Genomic DNA, 11,475 nt, shown 5'->3' with positions numbered 1-11,475 from the left:
ATGGATGGTTCAAACCCACCAATCAATCACTCCACAGGAGAAAGATGAGGCAGTCAGTTTCCATAAAGATTGCGTATTGCCATTGAGTCAATTCCGACTCATAGTGACCCTATAGAACAAGTAGAACTGACCTATAGGGATTCCATGGTTGTAAATCTGCCTTTGCTGGGAACAAGCTAACCATGCCCAAGTGAATAACCAAGCCATCACCAGACCTATGAGATTTATGAATGTGCATCAGTTATAACCTTATAAACTGCTGATTAGTTTGCCACTGATGGGCTATGACACTCAGATATCTCTATTGGGTAGCCCCTCTATTGGCTATGTGGAACCAACTTTTGGCCCTGGGTCCCACCAGGCTGCATTGGAAGGTGCACTTTGGGTCTGAGTTAGACTCAAGGATATAGTTTAACTGAATTCCTTTACTAGAGAATGCATCCATATTAAGAGCTCAATGATCTTGAACAGTATTTTATTTGCTTGATAATCCAGTGGCAGAACAGATAGGATTTGAAGATGATTGGCATATGTAGAAATATTAACCAAACATACACAAACTACACTAAATGATCATGCCCTTGATACGAAGAGAAGAATGATCAATGATCAATGATGAAATAACAATGATGAGAAAAGTAGTATTCCAAAAGAGAATAGCCTTTGACATTCTCACTGAAGCCCAAGAGGTACAAGTGCCATAATAAAATCTGATTGCTGTGTCTATATTTCTGAAAACAGTGCTATAATAGTATTAAGTTAATCATATGCAATGTTTTATATCATATCTTAATGATCCTGTTCTATCTGTTGTTATGTGTCATCGAGTCAGACCCGACTCAGAGCGACCCTTCCTTGGGTTTCCGAGGCAGTATCACTGCAGAAGTAGGATTGCCAAACCTTCCTTCCGAGGAGTGGCTGGTGGGTTTGAACTGCCAGCCGTCTGGTTAGCAGGCAAGTGTCTTAGCCACTATGCTACCAGAGCTCCCAAGTCCTAATCCTACTTGTTCTAAATGTTTCATGATACTTCAGGGATACTGATGTGGTATTCAAAATGTGATGTGACATTCAAAATATCTTTTTGTTAAATTTCTTCCTAAAATAGCAATGAATTTCGAATTAAGATTTGTTTAAGTAGCCAACCTCAAAGATTCACATGGTCCTGAATTTTGAAATTTCCATCTGTGCATACAGAGCAGAACTCCAAATATAACACATGGAACTTCCGGACTGTGCTACTGTGTAACTTATCTGAGTAAAAAAGAAAACATGAAAATCTAAAACAGAATAGGAAGGTTTCAATCCTACTTAAATTCTAGCAATGCCTGGACTTACCAGAGTTTCCAAAAGCATGTTAAAATTGTATTTGCCGTTCACTTATCATTTATTTTACTCTGAGACCTTCTGTCCCTGCCCCCCACCCCCCTGTGCGCGCACGCGCGCGCGCACGCGCACACACACACACACACACACACACACACGCTTCTAGCCCCCTTGTAGATGTAATTTTGTGGAAATTATCCCTCTGTGTGTCCTGGGAGAAAGAGAAATAGAAGAGTGTTCTCATTGGTGTGGCTATGTTAAATGGCACCTGATGATTTCCAAGTAGGCAAATCATTTCCACAGTTTTCTTGGTTGCTTCATGCAGGCAGCTCTGTTGAAGGCCTTGAATATATTTGTATTTTTCCTTATTAAATTCAGTCTTGGAATTTTTATTTTATGCTTTAAAATTCAGCCTTTTGAATTCTCATACCTCCATTTGAATTTCAGGTATTAAATTTTTTATTTTCCCTAAAATTCCTGAAATGGCCTTTAGGCAGAAACACTATTTGATGCTTTTTTTTTTTTTTTTGTCAAAAAAACATATGAGAAAAGTTTCTCCTTCTCTTTCTTTCTCTCTCCAGTTCTCACTTCCACACTTGCTCTATCTCTGTCCCTCTGACCAGACTTAATTAAACTATCAATAGAAATGAGCTTTTTTTAAGGTTTACTCTCTAGCCACTCCTCGGAAGGAAGGTTGGGGAATCTACTTCCATAGTGATACTGCCTTGGGTTTCCAAGGCGGGGTCGCTGTGAGTTGAGTCTGACTTGACGGTGCATAACAACAACAACTCTAAATCTTAACATACTCACACAGTCTATTTGGCTTCATCAGATACCTAATTATTTTAAAGGCAACAAGTACAAAGCCTGTCCATCCTTCATCATCTTGCCTCTACTCAATGCCCCTAAATATGTCCATATGAACACTAATATTGAACACATACTATATTGATAATTTTGCATGGATTAGTTCTAGTCTGAATAATCCAGGTAGGAAACATTGTCCTCATGGAATTATTTTTTCCTCAGTGGTAAAGAATTTACATATAAAGCAGTTCAATAACCAGAGGTCATTAATGAAGATTTAGTGAAGGGAGTCATTCATTTTGCCAGATGTGCTACTACCACAACCACTTCAGCAAAGCTGGGGCTGTACCATGCCCAGATGAGGTAAACCAAATTTTGCTGCCAGGACATGTTTTAGCTCATGTTATATAAGGACAATGTTTTACTTTCAATAGGAATACAGAAGTGGTCTCAGAGTGAGGTGGCTTGGACACAAAAATGTTATTATTCCCACATTACAATTCTACAATCCTTCAGATTGCTGCTACTACTGCCACTGAAGATAAGGATGATGGTGGTGGAGACAAATGTGCACAAGTGCCACAGATGTCCTTTTTAAACTCACAAAGTGTCACAGCCAAGGCAGGCAATCTCATAGGATTGAAGTCCTCACTGGGTCTCCTACATCAGTTAGCTTCTTTGCTCCCTGTAAGTACCCTCAATTGGAGATAATGTATAACAAATTTACCAGGGAAGAGACCAGAGAGGTCTTTCAATTCACTTACAAAATGCAGCCAAATCTCTGTAGGGTCCTACAGGCCCCAGTTAGACAAGTTAGAGTTGAGTTGTGAGAACAGATGTTTTGCTTGGAACTAGAGAACATTTTTGTTTCCTTTATCTGCCGAGCTGCCTGCTTCTTTTGGTTAAGACAACTGCCTTCCGACTACATCAGTAGGCAGTCTTTCACCAGCACCCTTATCCTGTGCTTACATACATAGCATGTTCTCCATGCCAAGCTCTTGGCTCTCAGGCCTGAAAGAATCTTTTTGACTCCTTCCAAGTTACCACTCAATCACCCTTCTTCACTTCATCAGATTTATTGAAATTGCAGCTTATGTTTACTACTTCTACACAGAGGATCCCTAGTGGTGTAATGGTTAAGCATTTGGCTTGTCACTGAAAGGTGAGTGGTTAGAACCTACTAGCTGCACTGCAAGAGAAAAGATCTGACTATCTGCTGCTGTAAAGATTATAGCTATGGCGCAGTTCTACTCTATCATATACAGTTGTTATGAGTCAAAATCAACTTGATGGGACACAACAACTTCAATCTCCACATATTAGGTGCTTATGAAAGATTATTGAATAAATGAATCAATCAATTAATATTTAAATGAAAGAGCTATTTCTCATTAAGCTTAATTGTCTCCCCAAAGTCTTGTCCCTCTGGAAGCTCTGCTAGCATAGCCTAAGGCACTTGACTGCTAATCAGAAGGCTGGCAGTTATAACCCACCAGCCACTTCTCGGAAAGAAGGTTAAGCAATCTGCTTCCCTAGCGATACTGCCTCGAAAACCCAAGGAGGGGTCACTATGAGTCAGGTTCAACTCGACGGTGCATAACAACAACAACCACCCTCTAAGAGCAAAATTTTAAAATATCACATGAAGAATTTGGATATATGCACTGAGAGAGAATTTAAATGAAGTATTACACATTTATTTTGGATAATTTGTAAACCATGCTGTAACTATATAGACTAAATCTCTGGCAAGTTGATTCTGACTTATGGTGACTTCATGTCAGGAGGGACTATTCCCTGGAGAAAGATGTCATGCTTGGTAAGGAGAAGGGTCAACTAAAGAGGGGAAGGCCCTCAATGAGATAGATTGACACAGTGGCTGCGGCAATGAGCTCAATGGTAGCAAAGATCATGGAGCTGGCCTGGGACCAGTCTGTGTTTTGTTCTGCTGTGCACAGGGTCGCTATGAGTCAGAGACAACTCAACAGCACCTAACAACAACAACAATATGTGTCACAGTAGGACTGCGCTCCATAGAGTTTTCAGTGGCTGATTTTTCAGAAGCAAATTGCCAGGCCTTTCCCTAAGGTGCCTCTGGCTGGAATCGAACTGAGAACCTTTGGTTAACAGCTGAAAGCATAATCATTTGCACTGTCCAGGAATACCTATAACCATTTAGTATCAATTTATTTGGAAATTTTATTAATTGTTTGCCAGTAGTATTTCCTCATTTGGATAATTTATTAATCACTGTGGAGAATGCTTATAGGAAGCACATCCTTGAGAGTAGTGTACTGACTTTCTCAACTACAGGTCTCTTTAAGGAAGTTCAACCAAATGGTCCCAGTGCAGGTGAGTGCTGCTTATTTGATGGCTCAGCTCAGACCTTTTGGAACCATTGTCTCCCAGCCCCCATGTCTACACATATGGGTTTGAGATATGTGAAGCAATTTGAGACATCCCGTGAAATTTTGATCATGCAGCAATGGCCAGACTATGACTTGCTTGATTGGGAATCTCACTATGCACATGTGCTGCCTTCAGACCCTTTTCTCATGACTGAAGTTTCAGATTGTGTTTACTCATGCCATGCCATTATTATAATCCACTGAAGTGACAACTGGGCTAATCGACTGGTTTTCCTTCAGTCAGTCCATGCTTATGAATGCTGGGTGAGAGAACAGTATTTAACATCTGTGAACCCTGAAAAGAGTCCTTGATGGTACAAACAGTTAACATGCTTGACTGCTAATTTGAAGATTAGCAGTTCAAATCCAACCAGAGGTCCCTTGGAATAAAGGCATGACAATCTACTTCTGAAAACATCAATCACTGAAAACTCTACGGAGCACAGTTCTACTCTGACACACATGGGGTTGCCATGAGTTGGAATAAACTCAAATATATACATTGTGCAGGGCTTGCAACAATATTTATGCATACAATTCTGAAAAGAGTATGTGTCAGAGAATGATATATTGTGATATTAAATTGTCTGTTTTTCTCCATATTTTTTTCCCTGATCTCACCAAGGAGACTCAGCACTCTTCCCTAGTCTCAGAGGATGTTCAGGCTGCATTCAATATCTACCTGAAGATGATATATCTTTGAAACTTCTGGGAAAGTTGAGCTCATTTGAAGATGTTATGCTATAGGTCCTCAACTAAGACAGCATAGGAAAAAAAAGCTTTGGATGAAACATGAGAGGAAGGAGCCCTGAAACTGAAAAGGAGGAAATTTTGGTAGTTCCCACCAAGTATAAAGATCCATGCTCTATTTCCATTTCTTTGGAAGCAACCAGTGGTGTCTGTGAAGTGGCTCTAGCAAAACTGGTTCCTCTCATAGTGTCCATGAAGAAAAATAAATGAAACTCAAATCTTGTCAGATTGGACAAACTTAGACAACATCTTCTCCAAGATACCAGTAGATGGCAGAGGGGAGATTTAAGCTTGGGTCTGTCTGATTCCAGTCAATGCACAGGCAATATCAGTGCTTGTGTACAAAACAGTAACTTTCTAAATATGGAATGTGAGGATAGTTATCTTCTATGTGGGAAGTGATGTGTAATAGGATTCTTTTTCAAGTAATTTCCAAAGGATGTGGTAGAAAAATGTAAGATTTGAAACCAAATGACTTTATTTGAATCATAGCTGAGTGACCTTTGGTGTTTTCATTGGCAAAAAGGAAATAAGGATACTTAGCCCATTTATTTATGATACAATTGAGTCAGCAAGCTCTTTGTAAGTGGGATGATTTTATATTGTTATCATCCTTACCTTCTGATCTTTAAGACTGTCCTCATGATCAGGTCCTTCTTATTAGATCAGATACTACCTACAGATAGCACCTGTAGGTAAAAAGGTAAAGAGAAGGATTCACAGAAAGGTAGCCCATTTCTTTGGTCCACAGAATTTTTCTTGAACTAGAAAGAGAAATTTGTCCCTAGAATATCAACCAAAGTACTATAAATATAGTACACATAAATGGACAACGAGTAAGGAAGACTGAGGAAGAACTGATGCATTTGAATTGTGGTGTTGGCAAAGAATACCAAAAACACCATGGACTGTGAGAAGAAGGAACAAATCTGTCTTAAAAGAACTACAGCCAGAATGCTCCTTAGAAGCAAGAATGGCCAGACTTTGTCTCTCATACTTTGGTCACATTATCAGAAAGGACAAGTCCTTGGAGAATATCATGCTTAGTAAATAGAGGGTCAGCAAAAAAAGGAAGACCCTCAACAAGATGGATTGACACTGTGGCTGCAATGATAGGCTCAGGAATAGCAAAGATTGTGAGGATGGCACAGGACTAGGCAGTGTTTGGTTCTGTTGTACACAGGGTCACTTAGTTGAAAATGACTCAAAGGCAACCAACAACAACGACACACAATATATACTCCCATCAATTAATACTCCAAGCCTCTTAATTGCACATCAATTATTAGATGTACACAGAAACAGAGTATAGAACTGGAAGCAGCATTCTGATGTAGAATAAACCTGATTTTTTTGTGTCAGGATATTTGGATTAAAAACTAAATCCTGTATATTTTTAGGACTGTAATTTTTTTTTTTTTTTCTTTTCTTTTTGATCTGTGCTCAGATGTGGGTACAGATCAGCCTTACTTTTGACTTGCTCCATCTAGGTCACAGAGTGACCTTGTCTGATGTTGACTCGTATTCAACAGGAGGATGCCAAAGTCCAGGTTGGGGCATGGGGGGCATGGTAAGGGGTAGGGTTGGGGTTGGGGTTGGGGCTGATGGCTACTTTTTTTATGTCAGAAGCTGCTTTTCTCTGTTACAGTTGTTTCCCAGAACACGATTGTTGTCCTTGTTCTTAGCTGCTGTCAGGTTGGCCCTCAACTCATGGTGATGGCATGCACAATGGGTTCACAACTGGCTTTCACTGGGTGATTTTTCAAAAGTAGACTACCAGGCTTTTCTTCCAAAGCCTATAATTTTAGGTATGTTAACTTCTCTAATACTATGTTTCCTCGAGTATATAGTGAAAGTAATAACACTAAGACCTGTCTTTGACAGTTTGAGAGAGAGTTAAATAGCTATGCTGTTGCTTTATGTCCATGATGAATTCTGTGAAATAAGACATTATGAGATCTGGAAGTTTTGGGAATGCCCTATTAAAACCTTATGGAAGCTTGCTTCTGGTAGTCCTCTGTCGTCCTCGTCGCCACTACAGCCACTGCTGCCACTGCTGATGCTTCTGGAGCTGTTGGGGAAGGCGAGAGGCACCAACAGCAGATAATCCAGACAGCAGCTGAGGCAGCAGCAGCTGACAGGGTGGGTGGAGCTGAGCAAGAAGAGCGGAGCCCCATCTGCTATTCTGCTAGCCTGCCCTTCAAAGACCAAGAGCCCACTTCACACAAAGCCATGTCTTTTGCCTCACTTGCTTGTATCCACCCGTGGTGCATTGCTGCAAGAATCTGGGTTTGAAGTCTGTAAAACCATTTTAGGGAGAAATAATAAACAAAAGGAGAGTTACTTTCTCTTTAAAAAAAAAAAAAAAAGCAATTTTATGGGATCACCACAAGGTACGTAGTCCAACTTGCTCAAACAGATGTTAAATGATGCATGCATAACTTTACATGTAACACACGTCTGCTCGTCATGTAATAGCTGGTCAGTGACTATTTATTCCTCTTAGACATTCATCTTAAAATCATCTACTTTAACCTCACATTGATGATGAAGAAAATGAGTTCCCTAAATTCTCATTTGTTTTATTTCATTGAAAGAAAAACTATTGGAACCATGATTCAAGAGTCTTGATGAGAATGTACCAATTATCCTAAATATTGATACTAAATTATCGATAATCTAAATTAAATATGATTCTTGAGGGAATTGTTATGCAACAAAATAAAGCAAGTCAATGAGAATCTAATTTTTTGCTAAATACACACCATAACATAATAAACTGAATTACCTCCTTTATTATTTTTGGAGCCTTGCCCAACAAGCAATCTTATTAGCAGTTATAATAATCATTATCATCAATATCAACATTACCATCATCATTATGTTCATTGCCATGAGCTAAATGTGATTATAAGAATAAATGTAAAGGTGGCAGATTTCTTAGCTGCATAAATCATGGCCAGAAAGTCATGTATCAGAAATATCTACCTGTAATTTTATCTTCAGCTCTGGTAGCATAGTGTGTAAGGCACTTGACTGCTAACCAGAAGGCTGGTGGTTCAAACCCACCAGCCACTCCTCGGAAGGAGGGTTGGGCATACTACTTCCATAGTGATACCACCTTGGAAACCCAAGGAGGGGTTGCTATGAATTGGGTCCGACTCAACAGCAAATAACAACAACAAGTTTTATCTTCTGAAAATGACACATTTCCTTCTTAATCATGCTTAATAATTTATCAACATTTATTGATAAATATAATTACATCAAGAATCAGTTTCCTGTTATTCTCTGGCATGTCACTTGTCAGGATCGTATTCCATGGTGGAATCTTAAAGTGATAAAGTAACTTTTATGAATCCTTAAGCACCTCTCTTGGGTAAACCCTAGAAAAGTCAGGGTGCTCATCCCCCTGTATTCTTTGCTTCTCCCTGAAGCACTTTTAACACACTTCAGAGATGCTTTAGAAATTTGCTTATATAAGCAGTAGGTTCTTAGAGTTATTGATAGCTGAGTAAATTGATGGTTTAACTTGTTGGTTATACCCTCCCTACTTTCAAAATGAATTTATTGCTGTGAATGAATAATTATTCACTGGCTGAATTAATTCATTAATGTGCTTTTGGGAGAATTTTCTCAGTTGTTACATTTATCAAATAGAATTTAGTGTTCTTAACTACACAATTAGCAAGTTGAATATTTCAAATTCTTCTTTTTCAATATAACTCAGAAAAGATCATCTTACTTCACTGTAGCCAGTCATACTCCTTGTGATTTCCCAAATACAATATGTTTGCTCATATCTCCAAACCATTGCATGTGCTGTTCCCTTCCTCTTCACATTTAGCCATCAGACTCCTACTGGCTCTTCACATCTATGTCAAGCATTGCCACCTTCCCAAACTCATTAATTTATTCATTAAAAAACATATTTAATGAACACTGACTGAGTGACAGTCCAGTGTGAGAAACTGTCAAGTGGACAGTTGCATCATGCTGAGTATTACTGGGTGCATATCAAGAGGAAGGTCTAACATAGCCATATAGGTGGCGATGGGGGTAGGTGAGGTAAAAGAAGGTATCACAGAGAAGGTAACTCTTGAGCTGGGTCCTGAAGTGTATGCCAGGCTGAGAGTGCGCATGGCGTTTGTTTTCATCAGGAACCATTTGATTAGAAGCAATATTATACTGAGCTAAAGGGTGGTCTATTTAAAAGAATCAGAGGAATCTTGCGGAACCCAGTAATAACAAGTACTTTGAAGGGAGTAGATGGGAAGGTGAAGCTAGATTTCTCCAACCCCTCTTTTCTCAATGATTTCCATGCCATTTCTTGCCACTTAGAACACTACCATTCCTGTTAGCAAGGGGTAGGGCAGAGCATTCAGCTGTTGTAAATCAGCCAGGTACGTGATTAACTTCTAGACCCATCTTCAGTGATCTGAATACCAGTACCAGGGTGCCAACAAACTTATTTATTGTTTTTAGTTATTTGCTTTCAACCACAAAAACTAGATTGCTGGCTGTCCCTTTCCTTGTGGACTTAGGCCACAAGGAGTAACCAACACCTTGGCACTTTTACTTTTCATTCCCAAGGCCCCTGAAGCTCTATCATCAGGGACCTAAGGCAGTTTAACACAGACAGCTACTGAACCAGCTGCTTTGTTTCCTCTTCTTGCAGACTGCTGACTTCCTGTCTTGACATGACACTTTGCTCTGCTTTGTGGGCACCCCATAAAAAACCAAACCAAACTCACTGCTGTGGAGTCAGATCCAACTCATAGCGATCCCTCCTGGGGTTTTCAAGGCGTTATCACTACAGAAGTAGATTACCCAACCTTCCTTCCAAAGCTCACTCCCAATATATGTCTAAACCAAGAATCATTTTGTTGGGAGGTTGATTATAGCAGATTTATCATAAGGAATTTGGTGAATCTCATGGAATTAAATCTCAGGATAGCCTTCCTGAGAGATAATAAGATGTCTGTCTGCCTGTCTGCCTGTCTTTCTTTGTCTCACATGCCCTTAGACTTACCCTACACATATGCTGCTTTTATTCTCTTCTGTAAAACAGCTTCTTTGCTAGATTCTCTCTCAACCTTAGACTCTTCTCATCTCTTTACCTCTGTATCTTGGGATGTGAGCCACAGAAATCTCCCCTGCCTCCTGACCCAGAGATTTTGGATTCATCAGCTTCTGTAATACTGTGAGCCAGCAAGAGGTCTCCAGCCTGCTATCTGACCCCACAAATCTGGAATTCCTGCCTTCACAATTGTTTGAGCTATTTCCTTGAATTAATTTCTCTCTATATATGCATTTCACTGATTTTGCTCCTATAGAGCCAGTTAAGACTGCAAGATTTTTATTCCCCTGTAATATCAGCCTACATGTGACTTCAATTTGGCTATGATGTTAATGCTGGTTCCAATAATAGATCATCTTATATATCCAGTCCAACATAGTCTGATCATGTGTTCTGGGTCTATTGCTTCTAATTCTGGCCAAGAGCACCTGATTGATTCAGTTTTATTCTGTGTCCACTTCTAGTCCAATCATCTATGGCCATACCTGGGTGATTGCTGGTACAAATATCATTGCCTACACTCCACAGGGTCTTTTGGAAATACGTGCAGTAAAGGGAAAATGAACTGGGCAGGTGTGAAACGTCACCTACAGGAAGTGGTTACTGTGAGTATAAAAGCTGGAGGAGCAAGGTGCTTGGTACATACAAGGAACTTCAAGTGGTGCAGTAAGGCTGGAGTGTAGCATTTCAGGTGGGGCATAATGACTGATGAGATAGAGAAATAAACAGGGACAAATTTTTGAATTGCTGTTAAGCCATGCTAAGGAGTTCAAGGAGATAAAAGCCACAATTTCTCTCCTCTCTAGGCCTTTGCACATGCTATACCCTCTACTCAGTGGGAATACCATCCCTCCTTTCCTTGACTCACTAAATATTTGCCCTTTGGATCTCAGCTTAGATGCATCTCCTCTCTAGAAAACCCTGGCTAGGACAGTTGGCAAGTTCTTTTGCCTCTTTCAAATCTTTGCTCAGATGTCACCTCAGTGAGGCTCACTTTGACCACTTTATTTAATGCTGCAATCCAACATCATGCCCAGTTCTATTCACTTACAACCCCTTACCCCACGCCACTTCTTTTCATGTTTCCATAACATTCATCTACTTCTA

Source organism: Orycteropus afer, unplaced genomic scaffold (assembly GCF_000298275.1).
Source record: "Orycteropus afer afer isolate SDZICR_OR568_19922 unplaced genomic scaffold, OryAfe1.0 scaffold00147, whole genome shotgun sequence".
In the NCBI taxonomy this organism is placed as follows: domain Eukaryota; kingdom Metazoa; phylum Chordata; class Mammalia; order Tubulidentata; family Orycteropodidae; genus Orycteropus; species Orycteropus afer.
The sequence above is the reverse complement of the archived record's forward strand: the minus strand, read 5'-3'. Positions refer to the sequence as shown.